The sequence below is a fragment of the Silene latifolia genome, unplaced genomic scaffold (genome assembly GCF_048544455.1).
Source record: "Silene latifolia isolate original U9 population unplaced genomic scaffold, ASM4854445v1 chrun_scaffold_16, whole genome shotgun sequence".
NCBI classification, from domain to species: Eukaryota; Viridiplantae; Streptophyta; class Magnoliopsida; order Caryophyllales; family Caryophyllaceae; genus Silene; species Silene latifolia.
The window spans coordinates 6,690,668-6,709,661 of record NW_027413123.1 but is presented as its reverse complement, the minus strand read 5'-3'; positions in this window follow the sequence as shown (position 1 = coordinate 6,709,661).

Here is an 18,994-nt window from a genome sequence, read left to right as displayed (position 1 = left end):
AAATTGATGAAAATGAGAAAGTAGAAAATGTAAAGAAATGAAGAAAATGGAGATTTTGGGCTTGTGCACATCTTTTCTATCATCAAAAAGGTGTTGGTTCAAAATTGCTGGAAATCCGTGCGTCCCAACATCAACCCGTGCGTATTGAAGGCCAAGAAAAGAGAAAAATTTCCTTGCACGAGTTCTGAAGAAAACACGCATCCCAGACCTCAACCCGCGTGGGTAAAGAATAACCCGAGCGTGTCAGCTCCCAACCCGAGCGGGTTCAGCCGAAAATTGCAGAAATTGTTCAGGAATCCGTGCAGATTATTTGCAACCCGCCCGTGTTCAGCTATTAACCCGTGTTTGCTCTATTTTCAGTCTGTGACATAGCTTTACACTCCCATCTCACCTACCATCTTCATCTTCTATCTTCAAGCTCAACCCCAACTCACAAAACATCACTCAAATGTCCATCAAATCCAACCAAATCACCAACAAATTACTCTAAAATTCAATCTAATCCATTTATACACAATAAATACCAACTTTCCAACCTTCTACATACTCAAAATCACCCATTTGCATCACTTTACAATTTGGAGGTTCCAAAATCCGTGAGCTACATCTTGTGTTTCGGGTTTGATTTTTGCCTTCTAGCTTCAATACATTGCTTCTACTGGTCTAATAAGGCATTTTCAAGGTTTTTTTGCTCTTATATGTGGAGATTTAAAGCATTCTTGAGTTGTGATACTTTGTGGATTTTTATGACTACAACAAATGAGTTTTTAGGGAAAGAGTAAGACTACTACTACTAAGGGATCAAGGAGGAGAAAAGCAAGTAATTCTATTGCTCCGCCGGAGTTCCAAATGCAAGAAGAGGAACTAGTACCGGAGATAGAGCAACTTGATGATTTCCTGGAGGTAGTATTCACCAAAAATGAGCATAGGAGACGATTTGTGAAACTAGTAGGTAAGGAATTTAAGCCTACTCGTTTCATTTGTCGTCAATTTTTTGATAAACTTGGTATTGAAGGACAGACCGAGTCTTTCTTTAGAGGAATAGGTCTTGAGACTTTGTTTAATATGCATGAGGAGACATATCTTAGCCTGAAATTGGAATTCTTGTGTAGTCTCAAAGTTTTTGAAGGAGAAAGATATGGGGTGTCTTTGTAATTTAGGTTGTGTAATGAGATCCACCAAATATATTTGGGTACCTTTGGTGAAATTTTTGGACTTGTGATACCCGAGACTGACCTTGAGAAACACGTGGGGTTCACGGAGTCAACACTTGTGGAGAGCGATCACCGGGTTGGAATTAAATGGTTTTAAGAGGTGTCATGCTTTCTACATTCATCATCCGGTTATTAGAGTGTGGCATCAATTTATTGCGGGGACTATCCATGGTAGGAGTGATACGGGAAGTATGAGTCAACTTGACATGATTTTTCTCTAGTCATTTTTGAATGTCCAAGGTTTGCCAAGATACAACTTTAATCCCGCACTTGAATTACTTGTCCGGTTTCGGAATCTAGCAAAGGGTACGACAAAGTCAAAGAGAATTGTGATGGATGGTCTTGTGACTAGGATGGCCAATGGATTATGTCCGGGGTTTAATGATGATGAGAGGTATGTAGCTCTACCCGTAGACACTTTGATTGATGAGAAGGCTATCTTTAGGCATCACAAATGGTGAAATTATAATGATTCAAGAAGCATTGATTGGTTCGGAAAGGGGAGCCCTACATTCATCCTTCCTTGTTGGGACCTTCCTCGTACCGTGCCTAGGTCGAGCTACCTTGCACCTATGCCGAGATACCTCCTCCCCATTGAGAGGATTGTGGCTCCACCACCTAGGAGATGTGAGGAAGTGTAACACCCCGTATTTTATAATAATATTTTATTATAAAAGTATTTTATTAAATTAATTATTTCGAGATTTAATAATGTATTTTGAATATTTATATTTACCGTCTTCGTTATCTATTTTATTATTTCTCGTTTTGACCTACTTTTGAATGGGTTAAAATGTCCGTGCACGATTTTACTATTTGAAGTTAATAATTACTTTTCTATAATAAGCTCTCCTTGCGTTTTAATATGGTCCAATCGGATTTATAATCAGATAATCCATTGTATAAGCTAATGGACCCAAAGCCCATTAGTTAATCCCTTATAAATAGAATTAACCTAGCAAGCAACTAGGTCAACCCATTTTGGTTTCACGCATGAAAGTGCCGCACGCCTCTCCTCTCTTATAAATATAAAACCCTAAAGCTAGCAAGCAGGTTGCTCATTCTTTTCTTTCTCACGTAAAACCTAACCTAGCAGGCAAGCTGCTCTCTCTTTTTCTCAAGCGTGAAGTGCCGCGACAGCCTCCCTCCTTTTCTTTCTTTTGTTCTATAATCCGGGTTGTTACAGTTGGTATCAGAGCGAACACGCTCCCAACTCTCGCGTAGTTAATGACTAGAATAGAATGACCTAGTTAATGAGTGAGAGTAAATGGGGTAGAAACAATTAAGGACTTGTTTGTTTATGCCTTAATGTTTCTTATCGTTATTAATTTTATTACATGTGTTGTTAGTCATGTACTTTTTTTATTATGTATTGATGTTTCGTATAATTATTAATTGTTACATGTGTTGCTTATGCACTTGTTTGTTATGCCCTAACGTTTCGCATTTTTATTAATTGTATTACATGTATTGTTCATGTACTTACTTTTCATGCCTTAATGTTTTGCATCGTTATTATTTGTATTATATGTTCTGTTCATGTATTTGTTTGTTTATGTCTTGATGTTTATCGTTATTAATTATATTAAATGTATAGTTTATGTATTGTGTTGGTTATGACTTGATGTTTTATTCCGTCATTAATTGTTTAAAATGTCTTGTTCATGTATGACGTTTTCAAGCATGCTTTGTTGATTTTAAAAATGGTCAATTTTGAAAGTTTTCTTTGCATGTTACGTGTTGTGCATTTTGGTTATATGTTGGTCAAAACTTTTAATCCCTGATAACCCGAGCTTTACTCTTATCGTACTTTCATCCTTTTGGATTATTTGGTGGTGTTGTCCTTGTTTGAGGTGATTTCGAGGTTGATATGCTTGTGGTTTGGATTTTTGGGGCAACAAGTTAGGTTTGGTGGTAGTTGTGGATGTTTAAGTATGAAAGAAAAGAGCGTTTATTATTATGAGTTTGGTAACAAGGAAGTTTACTTTGGGAATAGAAGTTGTCAACTATGAGATTTACTTTGGGAATATAGGTTGTTATGACGATGTTTCCTTTAGGATTATAGGTGTTAAGTTCTTTTATGTATTTGAGGAAATCTTTAGTAATAATAGAGAGATGTAGGATTGTGGTTTTATAGTTTCTTTGGAAGTGAGAGACATGAAAAGTGGATTTATCTTATGGTATTATTTGGGAATGTTGAGACTTATGTTCTTAGCTGTGAGAATGATTGAACTCACTCTTGTGTTAAGGGAAACGTTATGCGAGTTATTTATGGATCGAGATTAGAGTAATGGAAACGAATTGAATGTTATTGAGGAATTTAGATTAAGCAAGTTGAGAATTTTAGAGACTATGCTCGTATGTGAATGGAATATTATATTTGAGGAGTAAGAATCGTTATTGGCAATTAGAGAGTCATGAGAGATTTTATAATTTATCGATTGAGGATTTGTTTACTGATTGTATCTTTTAAAGGGTTGTTTAAGAGAGACAAACATAAATTTATGGACTTGGGAGATGTTAATGTTAAGGTGTTCTCGCGTTGACTTAGTGAACGACCACGTTGACGATGATAATAATGTATTGTGATGTTCATCTTTTGAGGGTATAGATATTGCTTTGGATTGATTCTTAAAGTGTGATTAGATGGAGGTCTTGAGAGTTGAAGGACTCGAGAGTTGATGGTCGTGAGACTCTGTGATCTTGAGAGTTGATAATTTGAGGAATATAGTGTTTGTAAAAGGAGCAATTATATGGAGATTTGTTGATGAGTATATAGATATTTGTTGGTTCTGAGGTTTATGGAGATATGATGAAAGGATGTTCCGAGACGGAGATACCTTGAGTGATGATTGTACGATATTTGTAAGACCTTGGTTACCGTGCCTTATTTATCTTATGTTAAGGTGTCATATTCGGTTTAATAGAATTGTTTTTGAGTTGTTTATTCTTGTCATCCTTGCACGTGTTAACCATACCTCTTCTATTTGAGCCTTCAGACTAAAAGTTCTTTTTATCTTTATCTTTGTCTGTTTATCGATCGTTACTCTCTATTTGTTCTTTATTTTAACTCCAGTTTCTTCTTCTTTGAACTTATGTAATTATCCTTTTTCATTAATTTCTCTCTGAGCTTATACATCCTAAAGTTTTGTGTTCTTTTGCCTTGTGGTATAGCACAAAAATGTTTTGTTTTGGTTTGCAAGTTATTTATTCTTTCTTCGTAACTGGGAAATGTTTGAAATCTCTTTAGAGCTACTTGTGATCATCCCGTAGTGGAATCTTGGATTCGTTGCCAAGCGATGTTGTATGCTTCGAGTGTGATGTTTGGTTATTTGAGGTTGAGAACATAGTAGCATAGTGGTACGTGAATGTGAATTGGGACAACATATAGAGTTTTGGAGAAAAAGTATTAAAGGTGTTATAGTGAGCTAAGAAAGTTTGAGGGTGTTTTTACATTGAGGGTACATAGATGTTTGTTTGTTCTGTCTGAGGTTAAAGATGTTTCATTTAGGAGTATGGGTGATCTTTGAAGGACATAGATTCGTACGGTCTTGTGGTGGATTTGTGATGTTGAGATTATGTTTATGGATAATAAACTGAGATTAGAATTGAGGTTATAAGCTTGTCGTTATGTGAGCATAGGTGATGGGAGTTGTATGGTGTTGTTATTACGCTTTGATGGAATTACGTTATCGGTGGATACGTGTGTTGTGGTACAATAGGTACTAGCTTAACCTATGGTGTATGATTGTTGGGCGCGTAGTAATGTCGTGATCGTGAGTGTTCAAAGGAAATGATTGGGTCTTGCGAGTGTGACTAAAGATTTTGTCATAAGATTGAGGTTGGATGGGATTTTGACAGTTTAGTCGGAGTTTGAGGTTTGAGATTGATGACTTTGGATGTTAGATATGGTGAGAATCATCGAGATTTTATATTAAACTTTTTGATGCTTGAGAGTTGTGATTGGTAGTAAGCACTACTCGCTTTGAGGATATTAGAGTAGGAGTGTTTCTAATGGAAATCGTGAGTGAAAGAGTTTTCTCATTCGAAAGATACTTTGGTTTAGAGATTATATGTCTGGGGTTTTGGTTAATGTCAGATCTTGTGGTGAATGGTAAACTAGAATTGTAGTATTTCTTAATGGTTATGTGGATTGGAGTAATAGTAAGGAGTTCGCAATTTTGAGAGGTCATATATGTTGTGATGGTTAATGGTAATTGGATGAGTGTTTGAAATATGAGGACTAGATGTTGACTTAATGATCGTTATGGACTTCGATGGTATGAGTTTGATGTGGCTTTTGAGGTTGTAGAGTGTGTGAAGTTGATAACGACATTGATGATCTAGGATCTTTTCTTTGGTTTGAGTTTGGATATGGATCAGAGTGCGCAGCGGTTAGGATTCCGAGATGACCTTTATTGATGATCACTTGTAATTCTTACCTTATTTTGATCTTGTCTTTGAATTTCAAGTTTCGAGGACGAAACTTCTTTTTAGGGGGTTGGATTGTAACACCCCGTATTTTATAATAATATTTTATTATAAAAGTATTTTATTAAATTAATTATTTCGAGATTTAATAATGTATTTTGAATATTTATATTTACCGTCTTCGTTATCTATTTTATTATTTCTCGTTTTGACCTACTTTTGAATGGGTTAAAATGTCCGTGCACGATTTTACTATTTGAAGTTAATAATTACTTTTCTATAATAAGCTCTCCTTGCGTTTTAATATGGTCCAATCGGATTTATAATCAGATAATCCATTGTATAAGCTAATGGACCCAAAGCCCATTAGTTAATCCCTTATAAATAGAATTAACCTAGCAAGCAACTAGGTCAACCCATTTTGGTTTCACGCATGAAAGTGCCGCACGCCTCTCCTCTCTTATAAATATAAAACCCTAAAGCTAGCAAGCAGGTTGCTCATTCTTTTCTTTCTCACGTAAAACCTAACCTAGCAGGCAAGCTGCTCTCTCTTTTTCTCAAGCGTGAAGTGCCGCGGCAGCCTCCCTCCTTTTCTTTCTTTTGTTCTTCTTTTCTCCCTTTGACTCAATTGTTGAATATCTTTCTTTCTTCCAAACTCATACACAAATTATATTTTCATAATCCTTGCTCTTATCTTGACAACATATTCATCTCCAAATAATTTTATGGGGATTATTTGTATGGACCTTTTGACCTACCTTTAAGGTCTCTTATTTTTAATGGGTAAAGAAGAAGAAAGGTCTTTTATGGTGCTTTTATGGATTTGGATTCGGGTATTCTTTATAGTCGATTTTTGGGATGCTGACACGTGTGGGATACAAGGATTTGTTGGTCGTTTTCTTTATGGAGGTTTTCATTAATTGCTAATGAGGTAACTAGGTGTTTTCTTTTAATTGTGTTTATGCCAATCGATGTAATTAATATGATTTAATGATTGTCTTGTATGATTGGTACATGTTTTTTTTTTGGTGTAATGTGAGTATATATTATATCAAAAGAATATCAAAAAAATTCGGTTACAAGGGGGTTTAGGGATCGAGTCCCATAACAAGCAAATTCAAGAAGCTACTCTAATGTTCAGGGATCGAATCCCATCAGCTACGTTCCCGCTTTTCCTCTTAATTCTCCTCCTTACTTCTTCCTCTATTCGTTCTGCCACAACTTCAGGTCGAACTACACAGTCATTGATTCTTGCATTATTCCTTTGATACCGCATTGAATACGTAATAGCATTGAACATAGCCACCTTGATTTTCCATTGAGCACCGTCTCGCTTGGTGGCAATCGGGCCCGATCATCGTAGGGAAACATCCATCAAACCAAAGAACTAAACAGGCTTGTACTTTGACAAAGTGTATACACAGTATTGAACAGATGCTCTACGATTTCAGTTGTAACCGACGAAGCAGGCATAGGTCATCAAAGACAAAGACCCATACCTCACAAGTTTGCTCTTCACATTCATGCCCTCATGCATTCTAAGCCATGTAGTCATAGAATGTTTAGGCACATTCCAATTATTCCAAACTATAGCAGGCCAGTCAAGTTGAGGGTGATCAGGGGAGAGCCAATCATACCCATTCCTGATAGAATACCCTTTAGGATTCACATTCCAGCTGCCATCTTCATAGCCATTCTTCATTTTTTCTTTCACTTTGCATATGGACTTCCAAACCCAGGTAGCATCAGCAGGTGGAGTTTTTATGCATTAATTATATATCATATGTTGGTTATGTGTTTATTATGGGTGTCATGAGCGTAATTAGGGTTTACGAATAAACCCTAGTTGCGGCATGATAGGCGGCCAAGGGTTCTTTCCAAAGTTATAGCTAAAGCTAGTATAACATTGATGATGATTCAAGCGTTATAGCTTAAGTTAATACAACTTTGGGTAGCTACTCTAGTTATGGCTGGACCTACTATAACATTGAAGTACGAGGCAAGGTTATAATCGGAACTAACGTATCCTGAGATTTATGACTCAAGGTTATGGTTGGAACTAGTATAACTTGGGTTTCGTGTCAAAGTTATAGTTGAGGTATGTATAACTTCAAGTTATATGTACTAAAGTTATAGTCGAGGTTACTATAACCTCGCATCCAGAGTTTATGTTATGGTTTGGATTACTATAACATTGAATAGTTAAAGTTAAAGTTATAATTTACTATAACATTGGTTGCTTATACTTGCTTCATATGTTGTATTGTGTTCAACGTGTTATGTCCTTGTGTTTGCATATATATCTTTGGTTACTCTTGTTCATATGATGAGTAGGGTAGTCAGTTATACTATCCTACAAGTTGAGTCGTGATGTGTTCACGCATGTTAGTACAGTCGGTTATACTGTGCATTTGAGGTTTGCTAGTTGAATAGATGGCGGTAGTATCAGCTATATACTATCGGAACGAAATAACGTCACCCGTCGATGCGGGATTGTGGGTCTATGTTCGGGGGTGGCCAGAGGCAGTGGTTATACGCTCTGGGTCCCGAGTGTCGTTCGGTTTACCGAGAGTCTGGCCAGGTCTTAGACATATAGGCAGTGGTTATACGCTATACATAGTACCGGTGGAGGCAGTGGTTATACGCTCCATCAGTTAGAGGCAGTGGTTATACGCTCTAACGGGCGTTCGCTCTATTCGCTATGCTTTGTTGCTAGCTTTGTGCCTTATGTTGCTGTGGATTGTGTGTCACCATGTTTGCTATGCTTTAATGCTAGCTTTGTGCCTTAGGTTGTTGTGGGTCGTCTGTTGCTACTAGTCTTGTAAGTATTCATGGTCTAGTGGTTGCATATGGTCTAGGTTTGCATTCGTCTAAGGTTGATAAGATATGGTAAGCTTTGTTGGGTCTTTCAAGAGTATAGATGGTCTCACATGTTTACTAGTTTTGCATTTCAATTGTTAATGATTGTTGGTTATATTCAATTGTTGTAAACATGACTGGGAGAGCATCTAGTTACTCCCGACTGATTGTCGACCCCCTTCTCAGGTTGTTCAGATTGTTGCTGTTTTGGGATGATATCTTGCTGGGAAGTTCTGTGCGGCGAGATGAATAATAAATTAGGAGTTTGCCTTTATGTTTTAAGAACCTTTCGAATAATGTATTAGTTTGGTTTTGTAGTTAGTAATGAACCGGATTTGGGCTTGGTGTTTCCGCCACCTTGACCCCTTTTTATCAGTATCGTACTCTGATATTCTCTTTATATAAGTTTTTCTTTTGTTCTATAATCCGGGTTGTTACAGGAAGCACCTACTACTCCTTCCCATGCACCATAACCATCCCAAGGTCCAAGCCATGGATTTCCACCGTTTCTTCATGGTGTTCGGCCCTCTTATGCGGAGATACCTCCATACCCCCATGTCTACCGACCCTACTCACCTCCTCCTCCTCCTCCTCCTCCTCCTCCCAGAACCCCGCCATTGGCCATGGATATCTTGATGGATACGAGGAGCAACATGGATTTTAGGATCCACCACGGGCAAGAAGATAACTATTTGGCCCTTTATCCTCAATACTACCATATGGCGCAACAACGGTTTATTGATCTTTATGGTCCTAGGCCTTCTTGGGTACAACCTCACCTTGTGTTCCCAAACCAAGTCATGAATGAAGATGATCAAAGAGGAGGAGAGGAAGAAGAATAAAGGGAAGATGATGATATCCTTAATGATGGAGGCTTTGATTGAGATCGTGATTGTAAGACCCTTTCTTTCCCTATCTCTTATGTATAGTTTGCATTGTAATATATCTCACAAGATTAGATTATTTTGCATTGTATTATATCTCACATGATTCATGTAGTTAGTTGTATATAGACTAGAATTCAGACATAGTCACTAATGACCAAACCTATTACTTTCTACATTAGAAATAGTGCTTAAATCGGTTTGGGGAGGTTTGATCATAAGTGACCATATTTTACTAGAAATTATGCATCATCTAGTGTAGTTTCAATTGAATTCATTTGTTATATATGTCATATAGAATTGCATTTAATTAGAACATGCATTCATTCATATCATATCATTGCATTTGTACTTCAAATTCCATAAAACTTTAAAAATCCAAAAACATGTATTTCTTTTTCATTCCTACTTTTACATGTACATTGAGGACAATGTCCAAAATAAAGTGGGGGATGGAAATTTATATTCCAATATATATAAAAAATTGAAAAATTTCGAAAAATCCCAAAAATATGTTCTTTAATTTCATAAAAACAAAATCCATAATAATTTGAAAATTGCAAAAACCAAAAACAGGTCCTTTAATTAAGTAGTGTAGAATTGTATATACTTGTGTTTTTGTTCTCTTCTCACATAGATACAACACTACATTTGAGGCATTGTCAAGGGAATGTGACGACTGCTTGGTATGATCGCTCTAATCTCTATTTCCCTTCCATTTATTTTCATTATTCATATGAAGAGGATGGACTTACATGTCAAGAAATATGTGGTATATTTTGTTGTTGCGGTTTGTGTATCTATGTGTTGTTAGCAGTTGCATTTAGACTACATGGCATACTAGTTGATAGAAGCATATGCATTAGAATTGTATATATGTTAGTTGCGTCATGGCATGTAGTTGCATGGTTAGAAAATTTTGTGAAAATGCCTATTTGGGATTCTTGACAAGTGTATATAAGGCCCTTGTAGATAATTTTTCTCCTTGAGACTTTGTTTGCTAGAATACCCTCAAGACACCCTAGGATGTGTCATAATAGTATCTTTTGACCTATGGACTAAGGCCTAGGCTAGAGTACCTTGTGGTGTGATAACTCCTTGGCTACCGTTTATGCCAAGGTGACCTTTGAAACCATGTAACCGTTCTTAAACTTCTATCATCATATTTTGCCAACAAAAAGGGAATGGGCACAAAAATCACCAAATTGAGTTCAAGTACCAAAATGAAAAGTCAAATGTTTGCTAATTGCATCAAATGAAAAGTGGAGCAAAAATAGACTCTTATGCTTCAATAAAAGTACCCTTGCTACAAAATGGTGTTACTTTGAAAAATGTTCAAAAATGTAAAATTGAAAAATTGCCAAGTATAAAAAATGTCAAACATAAAAAATGGCAAAGAAATGTTCTCAAAAGTCAAATACGACAAGAAATTGGGGGAAAAACAAAACAAAAGCAAACTACAAATGTGAAACTCATACACTTTGAATCCCTTTTATCCATTGATCTTATTTGTTGCATAGTGGAAAGGGGACGACCCTTCCACTTGTCTAGGCAAGAGGGGGAATTCCGCGATTCTACAGTGTTTCTAACACCATAGGAAGCCTACTCTTGACAAAAGCATTTAGTGATTGAGGACAAAGGTACCCTAGTTTGACATAACTTGGAGGTGATTTGTTGGTATCCTTTTTAGAATTGGTAGCTTGGAGAAACAATATCTATGATGGAGTGTGTACCCATAAATTGCTTCCATTGTAGATGGTCTCCGTCACTTAGAGGAGAAAAGTGACTATTCTTTTGTAGATGCAGTATGCTGGGTACAACCAGATCAAAATGGCTGAGGAAGACATGCACAAGACTGCATTCACTACACATTGGGGTACATATGGCTACACAGTCACGCCCTTCTGTCTAATCAACGCCGGAGCAACCTACCAAAGAACCGCCACCACCCTCCTACATGACATGATGCGCAAGGAGGTTGAGATATATGTCGATGACATGATCGTTAAATAAAAAGAGCGGGATGACCACATTAGCGCCCTTCGAAAATTCTTCGCTCGCCTTCGGAAATACAACATGAGACTAAGTCCTCAGAATTGTGCATTCGGGATCACCTCCGCAAAACTCCTGGGACACGTCGTCAGCAAAAGAGGCATCGAGATTGATCCTATCAAAATCAAGGGCCTTCAACAAATGCCTCGTCCTAAGAATGAGAAGGAGATTCGGGGATTTCTCGGTCAAGTCCAATACATTAGCCGCTTCATAGCCAAACTCACTATGATTTGTGAACCAATCTTCAAGAAGCTTCGCACCTCCGATCACACCGACTGGGACAACGACTATCAAAAGGCCTTCGACAGGAAAGGGAATCCAATTCAAACCTCCTGTCCTCATGCCACCTCAACAAGGAATTCCCTCATCCCTATACCTGATTGACACTGACACGGCCATGGGAGAAATGCTAGCGCAAACAGTCGACGGCGAAGAACGAGCCATCTACTACATCTGCAAAAATTTCATCGAGTATGAGACATGGTACACCCAACTGGAAAAGACATGCCTTGCCCTGGTTTGGCCAACAAAGAAGTTGTGACATTACATGCTCAGCTACACGGTTCACATCTACTCCAAGATGGACCCGGCCAAATACATCTTCGAAAAACCTGTACTAAACGGAAGGCTGCCTCGATGGACACTCATGCTATCTGAATTTGACCTCAAATTTGTACCCCTAAAGGTTATCAAGGGAAGGGCAGTCGCCGATTTTCTAGCTGAAAATCCCGTCAACGAGAATCCAACGATCGACACATGGTCACTTCCTGACGAAGACATCTTTTGTGCCGACATCGACGCATGTGGCCTATACTTCGACTGTGCATCAAACCTGAGAGGCTTCGGGGTAGGAATCCTTCTAATATCACCAGAGGGAGAACTTGTTTTGATCTCAGTAAAGCTGGACTTCGCCGTCACCAACAATGCCGCCGAATACGAAGCATGCCTTATCGGTCTACAAGCAGCCATAACACTTAGCATCAAGAAGTTGAGAGTCCATGGTAATTACTCACTCATCATCAATCAGGTGTCTGGATCATAATAAATACGAAGCGACAGCTTAGCACCCTACCGAGCAAAAATCAATCAAGAGGCCGAATTCTTCGACCAAGTCGACTACTTCCACTTACTACGAGAGGAAAATTAATTTGCTGATGCCCTGGCAAAGCTGTCGCGCTCGTCAACATACCTGACGACATGACATCGACGCCCTTATGGGTCGAAACAAGGAGCGAGCCAGCTCACATATGCGCCATCAACAACGACGAGGAAAGCCATGTCGAACCTTGGTACCAAGCCATCCTCAACTACTAAACCAAAAACGAATTCCCTCTCAACTTTGATGTAAAAGACAAAGAGCCATCCGTTTAATTGCATCGTAATTCGTGATAAACCAAGATCAACTTTACAAAAGAACACCCCAAGGGATCCTTCTCCTTTGCATTGATCACCACAAAGCCAAAACAGTCATGGGAGAGGTCGAGGACGGTGAATGCGTCCCTCACATGGGTGCAGTGATGCTGACCCAAAAAATAATGCTGGACCACCATGGAAACCGATTGCAGAAACTACGTCAAACATTGCCACAATTGCCAAATCTTCGCCAACATACAACATATACCACCATCCCTCTTATACACCATGACATCACGCTGGCCTTTTTGAACCTGGGGCATCGACATCATCGGGAAAGTCAACCCGATAGGCACCAAGGGGCACTGCTTTGCCCTCGTCGCCATCGACTACTTCACCAAATGGGTTGAAGCACAGTCCTATACAGTCTTGACTGCAAAACAAGTGGCCAAGTTCATCAAGGACAACATCATTTGCAGAGATGGGGTACCCCATGAGATCATCAGCGACCAAGGCTCCCACTTCCGGGCGGAAAAAAAGCCTTGCTGGACAAATAAAAAATCAAGCGGCATCGATCATCGCCATATCGTCCCCAAACCAACGGAGCGGTAGAGCAGCGAACAAAATTCTTGTCATCATCATCAAAAAGATGTAAGATAATTACCGCGATTGGCCGAACAAACTCCCATTCGCACTCTGGGATACCGAACCTCCATTAGAACACCAACATAAGCCCCACCCTTCTACCTAGCATACGGTATGGAGGCGGTTCAACCACTAGAGTTCGAAGTCCCATATCTAAGCATCCTACTGGAGAGTCATGTTCCTGAGGTGGAATGGACTCGTCGAAGGTTCGAACAACTCATGCTTCTAGACGAACGGCGACTCAACGCCTTGCACAACGTCCAACTATACCAACGACGTATACAACGGGCATTTAACAAAAAGGTCAAACCCATAAACATCAAAGAAGGCGACTTTGTCCTCAAGTTGGTTTGAGCACCATTACCCGTCATCCGAAGGGGAAATTCAAAACCAATTGGGACGGGCCATACCATGTCAAGAAGATACTTTCGGGGGGCGCAGTGAGACTGACTGACCTAGACGGGGAGAAAACCTGACCAACCTAGAACAACTCAAGAAATAATACCCTTGCACCCTGATAAACAACAAACCTTACCTTAGTTTCACAACTAGTTACCAAAAAAACCCTTTGAAGTTAAGTTCCTTAACGCGTTCTGATTTGAAATTGCATCTTTTATCGAGTCTAAGTTGCGGCACCTTCCCACGTTTCAAACGACCTTTGACCTGTCAAAGGCAACATCCGTTTGCACTCAAACCAAACACCTGAACTACGAGCATGGTTTGATTTCACCTTTTTAGGTGAATACGTAGGTAGTCCTTTCTTACACAAGAAGGATACTACCACAACACCCAAATAAAATTAACAAAACTTTTCGAATTACGATCATGGTTTGATTTCACCTTTTCAGGTGGATACTTAGGCAGTATTTTCTTACACAAGAAGGATACAACCACAACATCCAAATAAAATTTACAAAATTTTTCGAACTACGATCATGATTTGATTTCACCTTTTCCGGTGGATATGTAGGCAGTCCTTTCTTACACAAGAAGGATACAACCATCCCCACAAATAAAAAAAAAAAAACATCACCCATATCAACTTCAAAAAAAAGGGAAAAAAACATTCCCTTTCTCACAAAAATACAAAAAAGAGCCTTTCTCCCTTCCCACAAAAATCCCATTTCCCAAGTGAGATGTTTAGGATAATTCGAACCGAATTGCCTTTACAAAATGGATTGAAGAAACAAGCGTTCACAACTCTTTTAACACAAGCAATCCTCTTACTTATTTAATAATGAGAAGGATTACAAATTTGACAACAAATAAAGCTAAGCAAGTCTACAACTTGTCAAAGCTAGGATGTCGACTAAGACATCTCACATAGTAAAACTAGCACAAAATACACAATACATAGCTAGTACAACATAATAAAAACTCACAAAACTAATACAACATAATAATAAAACGGGTAATGGAGGTCTTCATTTTTCCATTCTACCCTTGCCTTTGCCCTCGGGGTACATCTTCCCCTTGCTCTTCTCGTTGGCCGCCTAGCTTGAACTTCCTCTTTGGAATAGATCCTCAACGGATCTACAACGGCGGCGGTCTCTGGTCTCTTGCATGAGCCCAAACTCGGCCCAAGTCGAGCCCATACACTGCCCACTACCTCTTTTGTGGACTCATTACATCCGGGCTAGCATCATCGGCAAAGTCGTCAAAGAAGGCACGGTTGGCCTTGCCAACCTCTCTATTCTTCAAGTTGACAACTTCATCCATACGAGACTTGGACCTTTCCTCCAAGGTTTGAGCTCTTGACCACTTAACATAAGCAGGAGTCACCCATGTTGTTATAACAGGGTTTGGTACCTCCCAAATCAGCCGAGTGGCCCACAACCTTTCGAAGACCTCCATAAGCTCGTAGTTTCGAAAAACACTCTCTTGAACGAGAGTATCTTGAGCGGGCAACTTTTGTTGTTGCCCCATTTGCCTCATAAGCCTTTCGGGATAGATGAAGTAAACAACCTTCAAACCAACCACCATCAAGGAACAAGAACTAGTGGCCTAAGCGGGTAACGTCGTGAAGGACCTCAAGTGCCACCATGGCACCACCTAACGGATATGAGGACCACCCTCCTCCACCAATCTCAAGGACCAATAGACCTCGGTAGATGCAAAACTATCCGAGTACAACTTCTTCCTCATAGTAAGGTGACGGAAGGAGTAAGAAGAAGAATCGGCCGGAGGCTCTACATACCTTAGCCTCTCCAATAACCACACTTGGAGGATCCGTGGAGATCCGAATGAAGGAGCTTCTCCACAAGAGCCATTCTTGTCCAAAGCTTGGATATTCTCGCCAACCACCAACCCTGATGGATCCCAACCGTGCTCCATTTGCTCAACTATATGCACAAGAGTCATACTACCATAACACATTGACCCCTCCTTCTTCAAGGCATTGACAAGGAGGTTTATGCATGCACTAGGCAAAAGGAAAGAGCCCTTCTCCTAGCCACCTCCAGGACATTAACATCCAACCAGTTTGAGAAAATGTTGATAAGAGCCAACATATGCACACCATGGGGGAGCAAGGAGAGAGTTCACTTGGCTCGTTGTCAAGCCCAACATTGAACGAAACATATCTTTGTAACACAACCGAGTCGGAGGAAGCACCGGAGTGCAACCCGCCCATCCACCAATGGCGCCCACTTCTTTGGCAAGAGGGAAAATTTCACCTTTCTGGAAAACGAAAACATGATGTTTCGAATCAAAAACCGAGAGCATGCTTCAAGGAACGAGGATTGCACCTTGACTTGACAAAGCACCAACATTTGACCAACTTCCATTACAACGAGTTGATACTTCTCGGAAGGTGACAAATCCCGACACAATGTTGCAACCTATTTTCGATAGCATCCATGAATTATTTTGTGGAAGAAGAAGGATGGTTTTCGTAGAGATTTTTTCATGTTTCAGATGATGAAACAATGAAGCACAAACGTCCCTATTTATCCAAAACAATCAGCGCTTTTTTCGAAAAAAAGAAGAAGCTCCCTTCCATCCCCAACGGCCTCGCGTCTCTTTGGAATTGGTCCTTAGAATCCGCATCTTGATTTGTCCCTATCAAGTCGTGATTCTTCCTGACACCTAGATCCCCCCGCCGCAGGACTCGCGCCTCTTCGGGCCTATCAGGGAATTTTTTTGTCTTCTCACACTCACATTTCCTTGTTTTCGTCTTTCACTAAATCCGGCACGGTTTCCATGACGCAGATTTAAACATACATATTTTTCTCTCTTTTTTTTAGGGGGGGATGGTCTACTCGCCCCGATGCGCGACGGATCGTTTCCATATTGGTCGAAAATTCCGAAAATTCGCTTTTTCGCATTTTCCCACGAAATTCGAAAATTCATCACACGATGTCAATTTTCTTCAAACATTCAAGCTCTTACAAATCCGAGTCTTGAGCTCACAAAAATCAAATCAAATACAAAAATACCTCTTGAAATTCATCCATTACGGTTTGAGTAATAGTTTTTCGAGTTATAGATCAATTTTCGGCAAAATTCAATGCAATTTAATTTAGACACGAGTTAATTGCTCAAAATTTCAAAACAATTTCATTTGAAAAAACCAAACATAACGCCGTGTCACGGATTTTTCAAAATTTCTTTTCAATTTTCAAATTTTAACTTCGAGTCATCGTGGTTATTTTTGTTTTCATCAAATGCTTTTGCGTGTTTACGTTTATGCATATGTGCTACCTGTTGCTTGTTTTCTACACTAACGATGCAGGGACAAATGTAAAGCAAATGGGAACTAGCAGCGGATCGTGCTTCTCCGAAACATAACACAAAAGAAGCCAAAACAAATAAACTACAATCCAAAAACACATATATACAAACCGCCTCACGCAAAATGAAAATATGTACAAACAAAAGTCTAAAACACGGACAAACAACTGCAACCATTCAGCGCCTCCCATTTGAACAGTCTCGATCTCACGAGGCGTCGCGGGCAAAGCAGACACCACCTCCTGCTCAGGCCCCCTCTCCGAAGAACTCTCTAACGTCTCGTACTCCATCGTGATGCAAAGCTCCTCCGCCGCAGCCAACTGAGCCCTAAGAGAGGCAATCTCCACATCTCGGCTCCGCAACCCATCCTCACGACGCCTCAGCTTCTGGTCCCGACTGATGATTCCCAGCTCCTGTGCCTGGATCGTCGACCTCGCTGCGTCCAATTCAGCACGGAACCGAGCAAGTTCCGCCGGATTTCCAGTACCCTGCAAAACACAATACAGGTCATTGAGATCTAAACATGAAATTCAACGCAAAACACACAAAATAACCAACAAAAAAACACTTGTGCAAGCCGAGACTCCCTCGCAGCGAGGTCACCAGCACGTGTCGTCCACCGGTTATCCATCCGCCACAAAGCCTGATGACTAGCGGTCGACACCTAAAACCAGAAAAGTCCTTCAACACAACAAGAATGCACGTTAAAATACAAACAAGAAGGAGTATTCAAATCAGAAATTCACCCTCAGAACTGTAAACCTCCACTATATGCCAACGTCAGTCACCTCATCAGCCGCAACTGTAGCTCCTCCTTACCCGGGCCCTGGAAGGTGGTCTGTGTCGGAAAAGCTGGGGGCTGGGTCCTCATGAGCGCGTCAACACCATGCAATATGAATCTGCATCAAAGGTTACAAACCCTTCCGCCAAAACACAAAAGAGCCAATGAAAACGAAGAACATAAGAAAACATACCTCAATCGGGTACTAGGAAAGCCTGGACAAGCGGAAGGTGTCGTAGTCGCTCTCCCGTAACAACAGCTTCTCACCTCCACAGCCGTGAAGGTGCTCCTCAACCTCATCGGGTGTCGACTCCTGGAAAAACACCCAAGGCGGATCGACTGGCACCACAAAGGTCTCACTAATACACTGACGAGCTAAACACTCGCCCAGGTACCAAACCGGCTCGGTCGCCTTCTCGAGGTACGAATGCTGGGAACTGCGAGGTCGCAGACGCTTCCTGACAGCAGCCGACACGCCTGTGTAGTGCTACCAAGGCAACCCGACAAACTGCACTCAAGTCAATGCTAATCAACTATCTCGGGGCTTTCTAGGCTACCTAGTCATCCTATCTCTATCCGTTTCTACAAAACAAAAGATATAAGAAGCAATGACTTACATCACCAACCCGGAGGGTATTCACCGCGACGCCTGCAGTCCTCGTAAGTCGAGTTGGTCGACTTCTTCCGAGCCACCGTCCAACCCCTCATAGCAGGGTAAGCCGAAGGCACGTCACCCGTCGTCCTCGGGCGCAGGAGGATAAAGTAAGCATACAACCAAGCCTGTAATAAAACACAGCAACCACGAATCAGCCAATTTTCTCAAAAATTGCCAGAAATAAAAAATCAACCAAAAATCAAAATTAAAAAAAACACACAAAAATGCTCATACCTCCAACATGAGGTCGGGACCAACCAAATCAGGAGAACTCCCATCCCCCATCACCTCCGGACGAACTGCAGCGTGCAGGTAACGGGTAAAACTCGCCAAAGCTGGCGTCACCTAGTCAAACTGACCCAAGGCGTCTAGGTCAGCAAGCAGAGGA